Below are 19,817 nucleotides of genomic sequence, written 5' to 3' on the forward strand. Positions count from 1 at the left end.
CAGCTGACTTGTCTTCCTTCTCCATGTCAGCTGACTTGTCTTCCTTCTCCATGTCAGCTGACTTGTCTTCCCTCTCCATGTCAGCTGACTTGTCTTCCCTCTCCATGTCAGCTGACTTGTCTTCCTTCTCCATGTCAGCTGACTTGTCTTCCTTCTCCCTGTCAGCTGACTTGTCTTCCCTCTCCATGTCAGCTGACTTGTCTTCCTTCTCCATGTCAGCTGACTTGTCTTCCTTCTCCATGTCAGCTGACTTGTCTTCCTTCTCCATGTCAGCTGACTTGTCTTCCCTTCTCCATGTCAGCTGACTTGTCTTCCTTCTCCATGTCAGCTGACTTGTCTTCCTTCTCCATGTCAGCTGACTTGTCTTCCCTCTCCATGTCAGCTGACTTGTCTTCCTTCTCCATGTCAGCTGACTTGTCTTCCTTCTCCATGTCAGCTGACTTGTCTTCCTTCTCCATGTCAGCTGACTTGTCTTCCTTCTCCATGTCAGCTGACTTGTCTTCCTTCTCCATGTCAGCTGACTTGTCTTCCTTCTCCATGTCAGCTGACTTGTCTTCCTTCTCCATGTCAGCTGACTTGTCTTCCCTCTCCATGTCAGCTGACTTGTCTTCCCTCTCCATGTCAGCTGACTTGTCTTCCCTCTCCATGTCAGCTGACTTGTCTTCCCTCTCCAGGTCAGCTGACTTGTCTTCCTTCTCCATGTCAGCTGACTTGTCTTCCCTCTCCAGGTCAGCTGACTTGTCTTCCTTCTCCCTGTCAGCTGACTTGTCTTCCCTCTCCATGTCAGCTGACTTGTCTTCCCTCTCCATGTCAGCTGACTTGTCTTCCCTCTCCATGTCAGCTGACTTGTCTTCCTTCTCCATGTCAGCTGACTTGTCTTCCCTCTCCATGTCAGCTGACTTGTCTTCCTTCTCCATGTCAGCTGACTTGTCTTCCCTCTCCATGTCAGCTGACTTGTCTTCCCTCTCCATGTCAGCTGACTTGTCTTCCCTCTCCATGTCAGCTGACTTGTCTTCCCTCTCCATGTCAGCTGACTTGTCTTCCCTCTCCATGTCAGCTGACTTGTCTTCCCTCTCCATGTCAGCTGACTTGTCTTCCTTCTCCATGTCAGCTGACTTGTCTTCCCTCTCCATGTCAGCTGACTTGTCTTCCCTCTCCATGTCAGCTGACTTGTCTTCCTTCTCCATGTCAGCTGACTTGTCTTCCTTCTCCATGTCAGCTGACTTGTCTTCCTTCTCCATGTCAGCTGACTTGTCTTCCCTCTCCATGTCAGCTGACTTGTCTTCCTTCTCCATGTCAGCTGACTTGTCTTCCTTCTCCATGTCAGCTGACTTGTCTTCCCTTCTCCATGTCAGCTGACTTGTCTTCCTCCCATGTCAGCTGACTTGTCTTCCTTCTCCATGTCAGCTGACTTGTCTTCCTTCTCCATGTCAGCTGACTTGTCTTCCTCTCCATGTCAGCTGACTTGTCTTCCTTCTCCATGTCAGCTGACTTGTCTTCCTTCTCCATGTCAGCTGACTTGTCTTCCTTCTCCATGTCAGCTGACTTGTCTTCCTTCTCTCCATGTCAGCTGACTTGTCTTCCCTCTCCATGTCAGCTGACTTGTCTTCCTTCTCCATGTCAGCTGACTTGTCTTCCTTCTCCATGTCAGCTGACTTGTCTTCCCTCTCCATGTCAGCTGACTTGTCTTCCTTCTCCATGTCAGCTGACTTGTCTTCCCTCTCCATGTCAGCTGACTTGTCTTCCCTTCTCCATGTCAGCTGACTTGTCTTCCCTCTCCATGTCAGCTGACTTGTCTTCCTTCTCCATGTCAGCTGACTTGTCTTCCCTCTCCATGTCAGCTGACTTGTCTTCCCTCTCCATGTCAGCTGACTTGTCTTCCTTCTCCATGTCAGCTGACTTGTCTTCCTTCTCCATGTCAGCTGACTTGTCTTCCTTCTCCCTGTCAGCTGACTTGTCTTCCCTCTCCATGTCAGCTGACTTGTCTTCCCTCTCCATGTCAGCTGACTTGTCTTCCTTCTCCATGTCAGCTGACTTGTCTTCCTTCTCCATGTCAGCTGACTTGTCTTCCTTCTCCATGTCAGCTGACTTGTCTTCCTTCTCCCTGTCAGCTGACTTGTCTTCCTTCTCCATGTCAGCTGACTTGTCTTCCCTCTCCATGTCAGCTGACTTGTCTTCCTTCTCCATGTCAGCTGACTTGTCTTCCCTCTCCATGTCAGCTGACTTGTCTTCCTTCTCCATGTCAGCTGACTTGTCTTCCTTCTCCATGTCAGCTGACTTGTCTTCCTTCTCCAGGTCAGCTGACTTGTCTTCCTTCTCCAGGTCAGCTGACTTGTCTTCCTTCTCCATGTCAGCTGACTTGTCTTCCCTCTCCATGTCAGCTGACTTGTCTTCCCTCTCCATGTCAGCTGACTTGTCTTCCCTCTCCATGTCAGCTGACTTGTCTTCCCTCTCCATGTCAGCTGACTTGTCTTCCCTCTCCATGTCAGCTGACTTGTCTTCCTTCTCCATGTCAGCTGACTTGTCTTCCCTCTCCATGTCAGCTGACTTGTCTTCCTCTCCATGTCAGCTGACTTGTCTTCCTTCTCCATGTCAGCTGACTTGTCTTCCTCTCCATGTCAGCTGACTTGTCTTCCTTCTCCATGTCAGCTGACTTGTCTTCCCTCTCCATGTCAGCTGACTTGTCTTCCTTCTCCATGTCAGCTGACTTGTCTTCCCTCTCCATGTCAGCTGACTTGTCTTCCTTCTCCATGTCAGCTGACTTGTCTTCCCTCTCCATGTCAGCTGACTTGTCTTCCCTCTCCATGTCAGCTGACTTGTCTTCCTTCTCCATGTCAGCTGACTTGTCTTCCTTCTCCATGTCAGCTGACTTGTCTTCCCTCTCCATGTCAGCTGACTTGTCTTCCTTCTCCATGTCAGCTGACTTGTCTTCCCTCTCCATGTCAGCTGACTTGTCTTCCCTCTCCATGTCAGCTGACTTGTCTTCCCTCTCCATGTCAGCTGACTTGTCTTCCCTCTCCATGTCAGCTGACTTGTCTTCCTTCTCCCTGTCAGCTGACTTGTCTTCCCTCTCCATGTCAGCTGACTTGTCTTCCTTCTCCCTGTCAGCTGACTTGTCTTCCCTCTCCATGTCAGCTGACTTGTCTTCCTTCTCCATGTCAGCTGACTTGTCTTCCCTCTCCATGTCAGCTGACTTGTCTTCCCTCTCCATGTCAGCTGACTTGTCTTCCTTCTCCATGTCAGCTGACTTGTCTTCCTTCTCCATGTCAGCTGACTTGTCTTCCTTCTCCATGTCAGCTGACTTGTCTTCCTCTCCATGTCAGCTGACTTGTCTTCCCTCTCCATGTCAGCTGACTTGTCTTCCCTCTCCATGTCAGCTGACTTGTCTTCCTTCTCCATGTCAGCTGACTTGTCTTCCTTCTCCATGTCAGCTGACTTGTCTTCCATGTCAGCTCTCCATGTCAGCTGACTTGTCTTCCTTCTCCATGTCAGCTGACTTGTCTTCCTCTCCATGTCAGCTGACTTGTCTTCCTTCTCCATGTCAGCTGACTTGTCTTCCTTCTCCATGTCAGCTGACTTGTCTTCCTTCTCCATGTCAGCTGACTTGTCTTCCCTCTCCATGTCAGCTGACTTGTCTTCCTTCTCCGTGTCAGCTGACTTGTCTTCCCTCTCCATGTCAGCTGACTTGTCTTCCTTCTCCATGTCAGCTGACTTGTCTTCCCTCTCCATGTCAGCTGACTTGTCTTCCTTCTCCATGTCAGCTGACTTGTCTTCCTTCTCCATGTCAGCTGACTTGTCTTCCTTCTCCATGTCAGCTGACTTGTCTTCCTTCTCCATGTCAGCTGACTTGTCTTCCTTCTCCATGTCAGCTGACTTGTCTTCCTTCTCCATGTCAGCTGACTTGTCTTCCTTCTCCATGTCAGCTGACTTGTCTTCCTTCTCCATGTCAGCTGACTTGTCTTCCTTCTCCATGTCAGCTGACTTGTCTTCCCTCTCCATGTCAGCTGACTTGTCTTCCTTCTCCATGTCAGCTGACTTGTCTTCCTTCTCCATGTCAGCTGACTTGTCTTCCCTCTCCATGTCAGCTGACTTGTCTTCCTTCTCCCTGTCAGCTGACTTGTCTTCCCTCTCCATGTCAGCTGACTTGTCTTCCTTCTCCATGTCAGCTGACTTGTCTTCCCTCTCCAGGTCAGCTGACTTGTCTTCCCTCTCCAGGTCAGCTGACTTGTCTTCCTTCTCCATGTCAGCTGACTTGTCTTCCTTCTCCATGTCAGCTGACTTGTCTTCCTTCTCCATGTCAGCTGACTTGTCTTCCCTCTCCATGTCAGCTGACTTGTCTTCCCTCTCCATGTCAGCTGACTTGTCTTCCTCTCCATGTCAGCTGACTTGTCTTCCTTGTCCATGTCAGCTGACTTGTCTTCCCTCTCCATGTCAGCTGACTTGTCTTCCTTCTCCGTGTCAGCTGACTTATCTTCCCTCTCCATGTCAGCTGACTTGTCTTCCTTCTCCATGTCAGCTGACTTGTCTTCCCTCTCCATGTCAGCTGACTTGTCTTCCTTCTCCATGTCAGCTGACTTGTCTTCCTTCTCCATGTCAGCTGACTTGTCTTCCTTCTCCATGTCAGCTGACTTGTCTTCCTTCTCCCTGTCAGCTGACTTGTCTTCCTTCTCCATGTCAGCTGACTTGTCTTCCTTCTCCATGTCAGCTGACTTGTCTTCCTTCTCCATGTCAGCTGACTTGTCTTCCTTCTCCATGTCAGCTGACTTGTCTTCCTTCTCCATGTCAGCTGACTTGTCTTCCCTCTCCATGTCAGCTGACTTGTCTTCCTTCTCCCTGTCAGCTGACTTGTCTTCCCTCTCCATGTCAGCTGACTTGTCTTCCTTCTCCATGTCAGCTGACTTGTCTTCCTTCTCCATGTCAGCTGACTTGTCTTCCTTCTCCATGTCAGCTGACTTGTCTTCCCTTCTCCATGTCAGCTGACTTGTCTTCCTTCTCCATGTCAGCTGACTTGTCTTCCTTCTCCATGTCAGCTGACTTGTCTTCCTTCTCCATGTCAGCTGACTTGTCTTCCCTTCTCCATGTCAGCTGACTTGTCTTCCCTCTCCATGTCAGCTGACTTGTCTTCCTTCTCCATGTCAGCTGACTTGTCTTCCTTCTCCATGTCAGCTGACTTGTCTTCCCTTCTCCATGTCAGCTGACTTGTCTTCCCTCTCCATGTCAGCTGACTTGTCTTCCTCTCCATGTCAGCTGACTTGTCTTCCTTCTCCATGTCAGCTGACTTGTCTTCCTTCTCCATGTCAGCTGACTTGTCTTCCCTCTCCATGTCAGCTGACTTGTCTTCCTCTCCATGTCAGCTGACTTGTCTTCCTTCTCCATGTCAGCTGACTTGTCTTCCCTCTCCATGTCAGCTGACTTGTCTTCCTTCTCCATGTCAGCTGACTTGTCTTCCCTCTCCATGTCAGCTGACTTGTCTTCCTTCTCCATGTCAGCTGACTTGTCTTCCTTCTCCAGGTCAGCTGACTTGTCTTCCTTCTCCATGTCAGCTGACTTGTCTTCCTTCTCCATGTCAGCTGACTTGTCTTCCCTTCTCCATGTCAGCTGACTTGTCTTCCTTCTCCATGTCAGCTGACTTGTCTTCCCTCTCCATGTCAGCTGACTTGTCTTCCCCTTCTCCATGTCAGCTGACTTGTCTTCCTTCTCCATGTCAGCTGACTTGTCTTCCCTCTCCATGTCAGCTGACTTGTCTTCCTTCTCCATGTCAGCTGACTTGTCTTCCCTCTCCATGTCAGCTGACTTGTCTTCCTTCTCCATGTCAGCTGACTTGTCTTCCTTCTCCATGTCAGCTGACTTGTCTTCCTTCTCCATGTCAGCTGACTTGTCTTCCTTCTCCATGTCAGCTGACTTGTCTTCCTTCTCCATGTCAGCTGACTTGTCTTCCTTCTCCATGTCAGCTGACTTGTCTTCCTTCTCCCTGTCAGCTGACTTGTCTTCCCTCTCCATGTCAGCTGACTTGTCTTCCTTCTCCATGTCAGCTGACTTGTCTTCCTTCTCCATGTCAGCTGACTTGTCTTCCTTCTCCATGTCAGCTGACTTGTCTTCCCTCTCCATGTCAGCTGACTTGTCTTCCTTCTCCCTGTCAGCTGACTTGTCTTCCCTCTCCATGTCAGCTGACTTGTCTTCCTTCTCCATGTCAGCTGACTTGTCTTCCTTCTCCCTGTCAGCTGACTTGTCTTCCCTCTCCATGTCAGCTGACTTGTCTTCCTTCTCCATGTCAGCTGACTTGTCTTCCTTCTCCATGTCAGCTGACTTGTCTTCCCTTCTCCATGTCAGCTGACTTGTCTTCCCTTCTCCATGTCAGCTGACTTGTCTTCCTTCTCCATGTCAGCTGACTTGTCTTCCTTCTCCATGTCAGCTGACTTGTCTTCCCTCTCCATGTCAGCTGACTTGTCTTCCTTCTCCATGTCGGCTGACTTGTCTTCCTTCTCCATGTCAGCTGACTTGTCTTCCTTCTCCATGTCAGCTGACTTGTCTTCCTTCTCCATGTCAGCTGACTTGTCTTCCTTCTCCATGTCAGCTGACTTGTCTTCCCTCTCCATGTCAGCTGACTTGTCTTCCCTCTCCATGTCAGCTGACTTGTCTTCACTCTCCATGTCAGCTGACTTGTCTTCCTTCTCCATGTCAGCTGACTTGTCTTCCCTCTCCATGTCAGCTGACTTGTCTTCCTTCTCCATGTCAGCTGACTTGTCTTCCCTCTCCATGTCAGCTGACTTGTCTTCCTTCTCCATGTCAGCTGACTTGTCTTCCCTCTCCATGTCAGCTGACTTGTCTTCCTTCTCCATGTCAGCTGACTTGTCTTCCTTCTCCATGTCAGCTGACTTGTCTTCCTTCTCCATGTCAGCTGACTTGTCTTCCTTCTCCATGTCAGCTGACTTGTCTTCCCTCTCCATGTCAGCTGACTTGTCTTCCTTCTCCATGTCAGCTGACTTGTCTTCCCTCTCCATGTCAGCTGACTTGTCTTCCCTCTCCATGTCAGCTGACTTGTCTTCCTTCTCCATGTCAGCTGACTTGTCTTCCCTCTCCATGTCAGCTGACTTGTCTTCCCTCTCCAGGTCAGCTGACTTGTCTTCCTTCTCCATGTCAGCTGACTTGTCTTCCTTCTCCATGTCAGCTGACTTGTCTTCCTTCTCCATGTCAGCTGACTTGTCTTCCCTCTCCATGTCAGCTGACTTGTCTTCCCTCTCCATGTCAGCTGACTTGTCTTCCCTCTCCATGTCAGCTGACTTGTCTTCCTTGTCCATGTCAGCTGACTTGTCTTCCCTCTCCATGTCAGCTGACTTGTCTTCCTTCTCCATGTCAGCTGACTTGTCTTCCTTCTCCATGTCAGCTGACTTGTCTTCCTTCTCCCTGTCAGCTGACTTGTCTTCCTTCTCCCTGTCAGCTGACTTGTCTTCCTTCTCCCTGTCAGCTGACTTGTCTTCCTTCTCCGTGTCAGCTGACTTGTCTTCCTTCTCCCTGTCAGCTGACTTGTCTTCCTTCTCCGTGTCAGCTGACTTGTCTTCCTTCTCCCTGTCAGCTGACTTGTCTTCCTTCTCCGTGTCAGCTGACTTGTCTTCCTTCTCCGTGTCAGCTGACTTGTCTTCCCTCTCCGTGTCACCTGACTTGTCTTCCCTCTCCATGTCAGCTGACTTGTCTTCCTTCTCCAGGTCAGCTGACTTGTCTTCCTTCTCCAGGTCAGCTGACTTGTCTTCCTTCTCCAGGTCAGCTGACTTGTCTTCCTTCTATGTATGTTATATTCTGATTCGTCTTAGGGGCGCTCTATGTCAGCTGACACCTCTTTGGAATTCTCTGTGTCAGCTGTGTGTGTGTGTGTGTGTGTGTGTGTGTGTGTGTGTGTGTGTGTGTGTGTGTGTGTGTGTGTGTGTGTGTGTGTGTGTGTGACGTGGGTTTCGGGGATCCCATCCTACTCCATGTCATCTTGTTCAGGGTGGGTGGAGCACAGAATCAGCCCTATCTGTTTCCCATCAGCATTTCTCTGCAGGAACATCTGCTCTCACACACACACACACACACACACACACACAGACACACACACGCGCACACACACAAATACGCACATCTACGCACAGAACTCAAACACCCGGAACCTGTTGTCATAGGAACAGCCTTCCTTCTGATGTGATGATGACACAATCTGTCCTCATAGAGATGTTTGCCCCTCTCGTACAACAAAAGGTCATTTCTTCATTCCACCCTGCCTCTTAGATAGAGAGAAACCATCTCCCAGATGGTCTGTCAGTATGGGAGAAAAGCCCCCAGTCCTCAAAATAAGGAGTCGTAAAATCAAGGACTCCTTCAGCCTCATTGGTTTACGCAATTAACTGCTGTTCTCCGTAATCCTCAGAGTTATGTCTCAAATCCAGAAATTGGGCACCAGAGATATTCAGCTGAGCTCATTCACTTCGCCCGCCCCAATGGCACATTGTCGCCTGAAGAATGGAAGAATGGGTGTTTCCCAAATAGCACTCTATGTTCTATGTAGCGCACTGCTTTTAAACAGGGCCCATAGGGCTCTGGTCAAAAGTAGTGCCCTATATAGGGGGTAGTGTGCTCTTTGGGATGTCGGTATTAGAGTGAAGGGAGGGACTTTCTTTGCTTCAAAATTAAAGTATTTAATATAAAACTCTTTGATGAAAAATTAATCAACATTTGGGCACTCATTATTTTCCTCAAAGCTCATATAATTGGAGTCTCTCTGCAATTGAATATCCTGCTGTACAATTTACAAGAGGATATTTCATCCGGAGAATACATTAATAGAGCTAATTACGAAACTATATTGATGAAATCTTACTTACATTTTTTTGTTGAGTTATTGGCTATTATAATGGTGGGAGGGGGGGTCCTATGAGGAATCTAGCACAATAGTTTAGTACATTACCAACAGGTTTGTTTCACCAAATGACACATTTTGTCACAGCTAATATAAATGGTATAATTCTGTTTGGTGTCATTTAATGTTTTGGTTCATGTATCCCATTCTATTGGAGGGGTTTATTAAGATTCAGTGCAATGGCATTTTATTGTACCATAGTGTTGCCAGATTGTATCCTTGTATTTTAAGCCGTATCCAGAAAGCAGAATTACCCCGAAAAGCAAAGCAGTTGTCTGAGGATGGTGCTGGACCATCTGAGATGATGTTTTTTCAATATATGTATATATAAAAAGTTCAATAATGGTTCAAATCCGAGCATGTCACATGATCATGCAAAACACAGTGCCCTACTTTTATACAGTATCATGTCTCTGTTCATTCAAATCTGAATTTGAAGTCATTACAGTATCTGAACAGCAGAGGGAGATATGAGATCATTTTTGTCTCAGAAGTCCAACTCTCCTGTCAAATTCTTCTGAAAATTACTCTGAGCTGGGGGACACGGATACCTTCAGATCTTCTCAATACATTACTCTGAGCTGAGGGACACTGATACCTTCAAATCTTCTCAATACATTACTCTGAGCTGAGGGACACTGATACCTTCAAATCTTCTCAATACATTACTCTGAGCTGAGGGACACTGATACCTTCAGATCTTCTCAATACATTACTCTGAGCTGAGGGACACTGATACCTTCAGATCTTCTCAATACATTACTCTGAGCTGAGGGACACGGATACCTTCAGATCTTCTCAATACATTACTCTGAGCTGAGGGACACTGATACCTTCAGATCTTCTCAATACATTACTCTGAGCTGAGGGACACTGATACCTTCAGATCTTCTCAATACATTACTCTGAGCTGAGGGACACGGATACCTTCAGATCTTCTCAATACATTACTCTGAGCTGAGGGACACTGATACCTTCAGATCTTCTCAATACATTACTCTGAGTTGAGGGACACGGATACCTTCAGATCTTCTCAATACAGTGACGTATTGTATTGTATTTTGTGTTTTCGTTATATATTTGTTCAGGCCAGGGTGTGACATGGGTTTATTGGGTTGTCGTATTGGGGGTTTTGTAGGCATTGGGATTGTGGTTGATTAGGGGTGTGTCTAGTATATGTTGGCTGCCTGAGGCGGTTCTCAATCAGAGTCAGGTGATTCTCGTTGTCTCTGATTGGGAACCATATTTAGGTAGCCTGGGTTTCACTGTGTATTTTGTGGGTGATTGTTCCTGTCTCTGTGTAGTGTTCACCAGATAGGCTGTATTAGGTTTCACGTTCCGTTTGTTGTTTTTTGTATTTATTTAGTTATTTCATGTATCGTCATTCTCTTCATTAAAGAACATGAGTAACAACCACGCTGCATTTCGGTCCGACTCTCTTTCGACAAACGAAGAACGCCGTTACAGAATCACCCACCACACACGGACCGAGTGGCGTGGTTACAGGCAACGACAGCAGGAGCAGCGAAGGGAGAACGTTATGGACAGCAGAAGTATGGACTATACGACGTGGGAAGAACTAGACAGGTGGGCGGTCGACCCAGAGAGAGTGCCGGAGCCCGCCTGGGATTCGCTGGAGCAGTGCGAAGAGGGCTATAGGAGAATGGAGTTGGAGAGGCAATCACGACGGCGCAGAGGAAAGCCCATGAGTCAGCCCAAAAAATGTATTGGGGGAGGGCTCCAGAGGGAGAGTGGCTGAGTCAGGATAGACCTGAGCCAACTCTCCTTGTTAATCGTGAGGAGCCAAGGAGGAGACCAGAACCAGAGCCGGTGTTAGAGGTGAGCGAAGCAGAGACTGTGAGGGAGTTAATGGGGAAGGTGGAGTGGAGAGTAATGAGGGAGTTGATAGCTTGGTGCGTTAGGTACAAGATTTGTCCGACGGAGCGTGTCGGGGATTTGATGGCACCTGGGTCAGCGCTCCATACTCGTCCTGAGGTGCGTGTTAGTCGGCTGGTGAAAAATGTGCCAGCCTCACGCACTCTGCCTCCTGTGTACCTACCTAGCCTTGCACGTCCTGTGCCAGTCCTGCTCTCAGGCTCTCCAGTACACCTTCACGGTCCAATCCATCCTGTGCCACCTTCACATACCAGTCCTCCGGTAGCAGCTCCCCGCACCAGGCTTCCTGTGCATGTCCTCGCTCCAGTATCACCAGTGCCAGCACCACGCATCAGGCCTACAGTGCACCTCGCCTCTCCTGTGCTGCTGGAGCCTCCCGCTTGTTCAGCGCTATCAGAGCCTTCCTCCTCTACAGCGCTGCTGGAGTCTCCTGCCTGTTCAGCACTATCAGAGCCTTTCTCCTCTCCTGCGCTACCGGAGTCTCCCGCCTGTTCAGCGCTATCAGAGCCTTCCTCCTCTACAGCGCTGCTGGAGTCTCCTGCCTGTTCGGAGCAGTCAGAGCTATCAGCCTGCATGGAGCAGTTAGAGCTGTCAGTCTGCATGGAGCAGCCAGAGCTGTCAGTCTGCATGGAGCAGCCAGGGCTGTCAGTCTGTATGAAGCAGCCAGAGCTGTCAGTCTGCATGAAGCAGCCAGAGCTGCCAGTCTGCAAAGAGCTGTCAGTCTGTAAGGAGCTGCCTGTCTGCAAAGAGCTGCCAGTCTGCAAGCAGCTGCCAGTCTGCAAGGAGCTGTCAGTCTGCAAGGAGCTGTCAGCCTGCATGGAGCAGCCAGAGCTGTCAGTCTGCAAGGAGCTGCCAGTCTGCAAGGAGCTGCCAGTCTGCAAGGTGCTGCCAGCCTGCATGGAGCAGCCAGAGCTGTCAGTCTGCATGATGCAGCCAGAGCTGCCAGTCTGCATGGAGCAGCCAGAGCTGTCAGTCTGCATAGAGCAGCTAGATATGCCAGTCAACCAGATTCTTCCAGATCTGCCAGTCAACCAGTCTCTTCCAGATCTGCCAGTCAACCAGAATCTTCCAGATCCGCCAGCCAGCCAGGATCTACCGGAGCCTACTACCTGCCTGAGCTTCATCTCAGTACTGGGCTTCCTCTCAGTACTGGGCTTCCTCTCAGTACTGGGCTTTCTCTCAGCCCCGGGCTTCCCCTCAGTCCCGGGCTGCCCCTCAGTCCCGAGCTGCCCCTCAGTCCCGAGCTTCCCCTTGCCCCTCAGTTCAGTGGGGTTCTGGGTGAGGACTATTAGGCCATGGTCGGCGGCGAGGGTGGATTATCCCAGGACGCGAAGGGGAGGAACTATGACATTAATGGAGTGGGGTCCACGTCCCGAGCCGGAACCGTCACCATGGACAGACGCCCACCCGGACCCTCCCTATGGTTGTGAGGTGCGTCCGGGAGTCCGCACCTTAGGGGGGGGGGGGGTTTCTGTCACGCCTTGGTCATTGTATTTTGTGTTTTCGTTGTATATTTGTTCAGGCCAGGGTGTGACATGGGTTTATTGTGTTGTCGTATTGGGGTTTTTGTAGGCATTGGGATTGTGGTTGATTAGGGGTGTGTCTAGTATAGGTTGGCTGCCTGAGGCGGTTCTCAATCAGAGTCAGGTGATTCTCGTTGTCTCTGATTGGGAACCGTATTTAGGTAGCCTGGGTTTCACTGTGTATTTTGTGGGTGATTGTTCCTGTCTCTGTGTAGTGTTCACCAGATAGGCTGTATTAGGTTTCACGTTCCGTTTGTTGTTTTTTGTATTTATTTTGTTATTTCATGTATCGTCATTCTCTTCATTAAAGAACATGAGTAACAACCACGCTGCATTTCGGTCCGACTCTCTTTCGACAAACGAAGAACGCCGTTACAACGATAGCCTCCTGTTCTTCTTAAAATGAACTATTTGAAAAAGTGAATCACATCCTACAGAGATATCAGGTCAACATTTGAAAATAAAATCCATAGCTTGTCATGTTTTTTTATTTTTTTTATCTCTCCACAGGATGAAGGAAAAAGGAAACCGCACACTGCTCTTGATAGTATCACTGATCTTTAATAAGCTTTACGTACCGACCTCACGGCCTTCTTCAGAGCTTTTGTGAGGTTCTTAAATTAGCACCCTTAAGTAGACCTAGCCACACCCACATCCGTTCCACTTATAGAAAGGGGTTGGAGGCAAAGGAAAAACAAATAAACGCTACCAAATATAACAATATACATTCCATAAATATTCAAATAAAGTGTGTAAATAAGACGTGTTAAACATGTCTGTTAAACCACAATGAGTTTTCATACGATCATTGGGTACATCGTACGAAAAACATCAGAGTAAACATAAATAGGGGCATAATTCATGTTCAAATTCACAACATAACATTTCGTTTAGGAAATAATGTCTGGGGGGTGAAAATCCCAGAACATTCTCTTATACTCATAGTTTTATTAATGTCTCCTCCCCTGTCTGATATCTTAACTTTCTCTATGCCACAAAATCTAACGGTGGAAATGTCATGCTTTAGGTCATTAAAATGTACTGCGACTGGATAATCCCTGTCGTTTCTCCTGACTGAATCAAATCAAATCAAATCAAATTTATTTCTATAGCCCTTCGTACATCAGCTGATATCTCAATGTGCTGTACAGAAACCCAGCCTAAAACCCCAAACAGCAAGCAATGCAGGTGTAGAAGCACGGTGGCTAGGAAAAACTCCCTAGAAAGGCCAAAACCTAGGAAGAAACCAAGAGAGGAACCAGGCTATGTGGGGTGGCCAGTCCTCTTCTGGCTGTGCCGGGTGGAGATTATAACAGAACATGGCCAAGATGTTAAAATGTTCAAAATGACCAGCATAGTCCAATAATAATAAGGCAGAACAGTTGAAACTGCAGCACGGCCAGGTGGACTGGGGACAGCAAGGAGTCATCATGTCAGGTAGTCCTGATGCATGGTCCTAGGGCTCAGGTCCTCCGAGAGAGAGAAAGAAAGAGATCATTAGAGAGAGCATACTTAAATTCACACAGGACACCGAATAGGACAGGATAAGTACTCCAGATATAACAAACTGACCCTAGCCCCCCGACACATAAACTACTGCAGCATAAATACTGGAGGCTGAGACAGGAGGGGTCAGGAGACACTGTGGCCCCATCCGAGGACAACCCCGGACAGGGCCAAACAGGAAGGATATAATCCCACCCACTTTGCCAAAGCACAGCCCCCACAGCACTAGAGGGATATCTTCAACCACCAACTTACCATCCTGAGACAAGGCTGAGTATAGCCCACAAAGATCTCCGCCACGGCACAACCCAAGGGGGGGGCGCCAACCCAGACAGGATGATCACATCAGTGACTCAACCCACTCAGGTGACGCACCCCTCCCAGGGACGGTATGAGAGAGCCCCAGTAAGCCAGTGACTCAGCCCCTGTAATAGGGTAAGAGGCAGAAAATCTCATTGGAAAGAGGGGAACCGGCCATGCAGAGACAGCAAGGGCGATTCGTTGCTCCAGAGGCTTTCCGTTCACCTTCCCACTCCTGGGCCAGACTACACTCAATCATATGACCCACTGAAGAGATGAGTCTTCAGTAAAGACTTAAAGGTTGAGACCGAGTTTGCGTCTCTGACATGGGGAGGCAGACCGTTCCATAAAAATTGAGCTCTATAGGAGAAAGCCCTGCCTCCAGCTGTTTGCTTAGAAATCCTAGGGACAATTAGGAGGCCTGCGTCTTGTGACCGTAGCGTACGTGTAGGTGTGTACGGCAGGACCAAATCAGAGAGATAGGTAGGAGCAAGCCCATGTAATGCTTTGTAGGTTAGCAGTAAAACCTTGAAATCAGCCCTTGCTTTGACAGGAAGCCAGTGTAGGGAGGCTAGCACTGGAGTAATATGATAAAATTTTTTGGTTCTAGTCAGGATTCTAGCAGCCGTATTTAGCACTAACGGAAGTTTATTTAGTGCTTTATCCAGGTAGCCGGAAAGTGGAGCATTGCAGTAGTCTAACCTAGAAGTGACAAAAGCATGGATTCATTTTTCTGCATCAGTTTTGGACAGAAAGTTTCTGATTTGAACTTGTATCTCTCCACAGACCTTCAGAAGCTTCTGGATTCGGTCAACCAGAGTGTCACCAAAGACTTCAATGGTCCAGAGAAGAATCAGAACCATGGCAACGACACTTTGACTGACAGTTACAGGCACCATCCCCTAGGCAGTGGGCAAACAACCTTGGACCCACATAACAGCCCCCTTTCTGGCCTTTATGCTTCTATCTACTCTTCCTTGCTCTCTTATCAACTTCCTTTAACATGTTGTTCAGGCATCAGTTCAAAGTTGACTTGAAGTGATCTAAGGAATGTTCTGAGATGGTTGGACATGTAGAGACTCTTGGAATCAGGGTGAGAGCTATTGTTGATAAATGTTGATTGTGTAAAAGGTTGTTTATAACCTATGGGTGACCCAAGGGTGATAAGGCTTGCAATTTAGACGTTTGCATAATTCGAATTTTCCGCCCAGCCTAGGGTTACAACCCCATGTTGAGACCAGCCCCCGGGTGAGATGCATTTCATCTGATGTGAAAATGCCCTAAGTAACTGTAATAACTAACTATGCTCCACATCTAGCTGTAATAACTAACTATACTCCCTAACTAGCTGTAACAACTAACTATACTCCCCAACTAGCTGTAATAACTAACTATACTCCCTAACAAACTGTAATAAGTAACTATACTCCCTAACTAACTGTAATAACGAACTATACTCCCTAACTAACTGTAATAACTAACTATACTCCCTGACAAGCTGTAACAACTAACTATACTCTCTAACTAACTGTAATAACTAACTATCATACCTAACTAACTGTAATAACTAACTATACTCCCTAACTAACTGTAATAACTAACTAACCATACTCCTAAACCAGCTGTAATATCGAACTATACTCCCTAACAAGCTGTAACAACTAACTATAGTCTCTAACTAACTGTAATAACTAACTATACTCCCTAACTAACTGTAATAACGAACTATACTCCCTAACTAACTGTAATAACTAACTATACTCCCTGACAAGCTGTAACAACTAACTATACTCTCTAACTAACTGTAATAACTAACTATCATACCTAACTAACTGTAATAACTAACTATACTCCCTAACTAACTGTAATAACTAACTAACCATACTCCTAAACCAGCTGTAATATCGAACTATACTCCCTAACAAGCTGTAACAACTAACTATAGTCTCTAACTAACTGTAATAACTAACTATACTCCCTAACTAGCTGTAATAACGAACTATACTCCCTAACAAGCTGTAACAACTAACTATACTCTCTAACTAACTGTAATAACTAACTATAATCCCTAACTAACTGTAATAACTAACTATACTCCCTAACTAACTGTAATAACTAACTATAATCCCTAACTAACTGTAATAACTAACTATACTCCCTAACTAACTGTAATAACTAACTATAATCTCTAACTAACTGTAATAACTAACTATACTCCCTAACTAACTGTAATAACTAACTATACTCCCTAACTAACTGTAATAACTAACTCTCATCCCTAACTAACTGTAGTAACTAACTCTCATCCCTAACTAACTGTAGTAACTAACTATACTCCCTAACTAACTGTAATAACTAACTATACTCCATAACTAACTGTAATAACTAACTATACTCCCTAACTAGATGTAATAACTAACTCTACTCCCTAACTAACTGTAACAACTAACTATAATCCCTAACTAACTGTAATAACTAACTATAATCCCCAACTAACTGTAATAACTAACTAACCATACTCCTTAACTAGCTGTAATAACAAACTATACTCCCTAACAAGCTGTAACAACTAACTATACTCCCTAACTAACTGTAATAACTAACTATACTCCCTAACTAGCTGTAATAACGAACTATACTCCCTAACAAGCTGTAATAACTAACTATACTCCCTAACTAACTGTAATAACTAGCTATACTCCCTAACTAGCTGTAATAACTAACTATAATCAATAACAAACTGTAATAAGCAACTATACTCCCTAACTAACTGTAACAATTAACTGTACTCCATAACTATTTGTAATAACTAACTATACTCCCTAACTAACTGTAATAACTAACAATGCTCCCTAACTAGCTGTAATAACTAACTATACTCCCTAACTAACTGTAATGTCTAACTATACTCCCTAACTAACTGTGATAACTAACTATACTCCCTAACTAGCTGTAATAACTAACTATACTCCCTAACTAAATACTAACAGATGAACTGTTCTCTCACACAGCAGGTTACCTACCCATCCCACCCTTCAGAGAGTGAACAACCGAACACACCCCAAGACCCAAAAGGTTGGCCTGCTGTACAGAAACACAAACTACTGCTTCTATCACAGTTTCTACCAGTAGTCCCCAGATGCAGAATGTAAAACATTCAGTGTTGTCCTGTCTGTTTCAAATGTTATGGTTATTTTGGAAACTTTTCCGCGTCGAAAAGTTGAGGCCCTTTGCTCCAGAACAAGTCAAGTAGGTCAGATTATTTAGCAGACAGATGTAGCCCATAATATTTTAATATACTGTTTTACACTGAGTGTTTTCTCTCTCTGTTGTTACCTTTTCACTGTCTGTCTAGCTCTGGTCACAACAATCAGTCAATCAGTCAATCAGTCAATCAGGCAGTAATCAATCAGTCAATCAATCAGTAATCAATATTACATCAGTCAATCAATTAGTCAATCAGTCAATCAGGCAGTAATCAATCAGTCAATCAATTAGTCAATCAGTCAATCAGACAATCAGGCAGTAATCAATCAGTCAATCAATTAGTCAATCAGTCAATCAGTCAATCAGGCAGTAATCAATCAGTCAACAAATCAGTAATCAATATTACATCAGTCAATCAATCAGTCAATCAATCAGTAATCAATATTACATCAGTCAATCAATTAGTCAATCAGTCAATCAGGCAGTAATCAATCAGTCAATCAATTAGTCAATCAGTCAATCAGACAATCAGGCAGTAATCAATCAGTCAATCAATTAGTCAATCAGTCAATCAGACAATCAGGCAGTAATCAATCAGTCAATCAATTAGTCAATCAGTCAATCAGTCAATCAGTCAATCAGTCAGTAATCAATCAGTCAATCAATCAGTAATCAATATTACATCAGTCAATCAATTAGTCAATCAGTCAATCAGGCAGTAATCAATCAGTCAATCAATTAGTCAATCAGTCAATCAGACAATCAGGCAGTAATCAATCAGTCAATCAATTAGTCAATCAGTCAATCAGTCAATCAGGCAGTAATCAATCAGTCAACAAATCAGTAATCAATATTACATCAGTCAATCAATTAGTCAATCAGTCAATCAGTCAATCAGGCAGTAATCAATCAGTCAATCAATTAGTCAATCAGTCAATCAGTCAATCAGGCAGTAATCAATCAGTCAACAAATCAGTAATCAATATTACATCAGTCAATCAATTAGTGAATCAGTCAATCAGTCAGTAATCAATATTACATCAGTCAATCAATCAGTAATCAATATTACATCAATCAATCAATTAGTCAATCAGTCAATCAATCAGTCAATAAATAAGTCAGTCAATTAGTCAATCATTGTATTGTATATAAAACATTGTGCATGTCTCTCTCTTTGCCCTGAATTGTATTCAAATGTAACGTTGATTTGAGCTGACCCAGGATTAATAAAGGACAACCTATGAGGAGAGAGAAGAGGAGGTGACCCAGGATTAATAAAGGACAACCTATGAGGAGAGAGCAGAGGAGGTGACCCAGGATTAATAAAGGACAACCTATGACGAGAGAGCAGAGGAGGTGACCCAGGATTAATAAAGGACAACCTATGAGGAGAGAGAAGAGGAGGTGACCCAGGATTAATAAAGGACAACCTATGAGGAGAGAGCAGAGGAGGTGACCCAGGATTAATAAAGGACAACCTATGACGAGAGAGCAGAGGAGGTGACCCAGGATTAATAAAGGGCAACCTATGACGAGAGAGCAGAGGAGGTGACCCAGGATTAATAAAGGGCAACCTAAGACGAGAGAGCAGAGGAGGTGACCCAGGATTAATAAAGGGCAACCTATGACGAGAGAGCAGAGGAGGTGACCCAGGATTAATAAACTGCAACCTATGACGAAAGAGCAGAGGAGGTGACCCAGGATTAATAAAGGACAACCTATGAGGAGGGAGAAGAGGAGGTGACCCAGGATTAATAAAGGACAACCTATGATGAGAGAGCAGAGGAGGTGACCCAGGATTAATAAAGGACAACCTATGACGAGAGAGCAGAGGAGGTGACCCAGGATTAATAAAGGACAACCTATGAGGAGAGAGAAGAGGAGGTGACCCAGGATTAATAAAGGACAACCTATGACGAGAGAGCAGAGGAGGTGACCCAGGATTAATAAAGGGCAACCTATGAGGAGGGAGAAGAGGAGGTGACCCAGGATTAATAAAGGACAACCTATGAGGAGGGAGAAGAGGAGGTGACCCAGGATTAATAAAGGACAACCTATGAGGAGAGAGAAGAGGAGGTGTCCCAGGATTAATAAAGGACAACCTATGACGAGAGAGCAGAGGAGGTGACCCAGGATTAATAAAGGACAACCTATGAGGAGAGAGAAGAGGAGGTGACCCATTAATAAAGGGCAACCTTGACCCAGGATTAATAAAGGACAAATTATGAGGAGAGAGAAGAGGAGGTGACCCAGGATTAATAAAGGACAACCTATGAGGAGAGAGCAGAGGAGGTGACCCAGGATTAATAAAGGACAACCTATGAGAGAGAGCAGAGGAGGTGACCCAGGATTAATAAAGGACAACCTATGACGAGAGAGCAGAGGAGGTGACCCAGGATTAATAAAGGACAACCTATGAGGAGAGAGAAGAGGAGGTCCCAGGATTAATAAAGGACAACCTAACGAGAGAGCAGAGGAGGTGACCCAGGATTAAT

Source organism: Oncorhynchus keta, chromosome 25 (assembly GCF_023373465.1).
Source record: "Oncorhynchus keta strain PuntledgeMale-10-30-2019 chromosome 25, Oket_V2, whole genome shotgun sequence".
Classification (NCBI taxonomy): Eukaryota; Metazoa; Chordata; class Actinopteri; order Salmoniformes; family Salmonidae; genus Oncorhynchus; species Oncorhynchus keta.